This window comes from Chrysochloris asiatica, unplaced genomic scaffold, assembly GCF_000296735.1.
Source record: "Chrysochloris asiatica unplaced genomic scaffold, ChrAsi1.0 scaffold06227, whole genome shotgun sequence".
NCBI classification, from domain to species: Eukaryota; Metazoa; Chordata; class Mammalia; order Afrosoricida; family Chrysochloridae; genus Chrysochloris; species Chrysochloris asiatica.
The window spans coordinates 4,418-6,278 of NW_006414745.1; the positions used below are offsets into that span (position 1 = coordinate 4,418).

Consider the following 1,861-nt stretch of genomic DNA (forward strand, 5'->3'; position numbering starts at 1 on the left):
AAAAGGGAGGTGATGGAATTAAACCACAACCAATCATTAGAAGATTTGGAGCCTCCCTGAAAATTGGTATTGTTCGATTGCCAAATGTTGGGAAGTCCACCTTCTTCAATGGATTAACCAATAGTCAGGCTTCAGCAGAAAACTTCCCATTCTGCACTATTGATCCTTATGAGAGCACAGTACCTGTGCCCAATGAGAGGTTTGATTTTCTGTGCCAGTACTACAAACCAGCAAGCGAATTTCTGCCTTTCTAAATTTAGTAGATATTGCTGGCCTTGTGAAAGGAGCACACAATGGAGAGGGATTGGGAAATACCTTTTTATCTCTCATTAGTGCCTGTGTTGGAATCTTTCATCTTACACGTGCTTTTGAAGATGATGATATCAAGCATGTTGAAGGAAGTGTAGATCCTATTTGAGATATAGAAATAATACATGAAGAGCTTCAGCTCAAAGATGAGGAAATGTTTGGGCCAATTATAGATAAACTAGAAAAGGTGGCTGTGAGAGGAGGAGATAAAAAAGCTAAAACCTGAATATAACATAATGGGCAAAGTCAAATCATAGTTGTAGATCAAAAGAAACCTGTTCGCATCTATCATGACTGGAATGACAAAGAGATTGAAGTTTTGAATAAACACTTATTGCTGACTTCAAAACAAATTGATCTTTTTGAAAAAACACTACATTAGAAAGAAAAACAAATGGTTGACAAAAATTAAAGAGTGGGTGAATAAGTGGGCTTTGGTCATTACTTTTAGTGGGGCCCTGGAATTCAAGTTGCAAGAATTGAGTGATGAGAAGTATCTAGAAGTGAACATGACACAAAGGGCTTTGCCAAAGATCATTAAAGTTGGGTTTGCAGCACTCCAACTAGAATACTTTTTCACTGCAGGCCCAGATGAAGTGTGTGTATGGACCATCAGGAAAGGGATGAAGGGTCTTCAGGGTTTCATTATGGCTGAAGTCATGAAATTAGAAGAGTTTAGAAAAGAAGTTTCTGAAAATGCAATGAAGGTTGCTGGAAAGTATAGACAACAAGGCAGAAATTATATTGTTGAAGATGGAAATCTTCAAATTCAATATACCAATACACCTCAGAAACTGAAGAAGAAGTGAATTTCAGTTATTGCTCTGATAAACACACAATTTCCAAAAGGCTTATAATTTTTTAAATTAAAATTTCTGAAAACAAGAGGGACAAATAAAGTTTGGGGCAGGGTGGAAATCTTCTACAAACAAAATTATTTTTATTTGTTTTAAAATGACAAATAATGTGTACCTCCAATGAAATGCAGTTTCACTAAATGTGAACAGCTTTCCTTTCATGTGATTAAGACCCTCCTCCAAATTGCAGAAGCTTTCCAGGAACCATATCACTCTCATGATACTTCATTAATTTCCATCATGTATGCCAAGCCTGACACATTTGACAGTGAGGACAATGTGTATTGCTCCTTTTTGAATTTACATATTATGCATGTTTTACAGTACTCTAGATGTCTACATTCAATAAAATACTTGACAAAAAGAAAGAAATCAACATATTTCATTAGGCAAATCTGAGCAAAAGACCTGTTTACAGTTTTAAAATGATGTCAATTTGAAGACTAAGGTGCACCTGACCCCAGCCATGGTATTTTCTATTACTTCATGCATGACAAAGCTGGGCAATAAATAAGGAAAATCAAAGAAGTGATGCATTTGAATAACAGTATTGGCAAAAAATATTGAATTTATTATGATTTGCCAGAAGAATAAACAAATACATTTGGGGAATAAAATAGTCAGAAAGCTGCCTTAAAGCAAAGATGTTGAAATTTCATCTTAAGTACTTGGAATTATCAAGTTATCAAATGGGA

The 1,861-nt window shown here is 35.2% G+C and overlaps 1 pseudogene; it reads left to right on the forward strand.

The window, feature by feature from the left end:
* The first annotated feature begins 5 nt into the window (after window positions 1-5).
* On the forward strand, window positions 6-1,118 carry LOC102840705 (annotated as a pseudogene).
* Window positions 1,119-1,861: the final 743 nt, after the last annotated feature.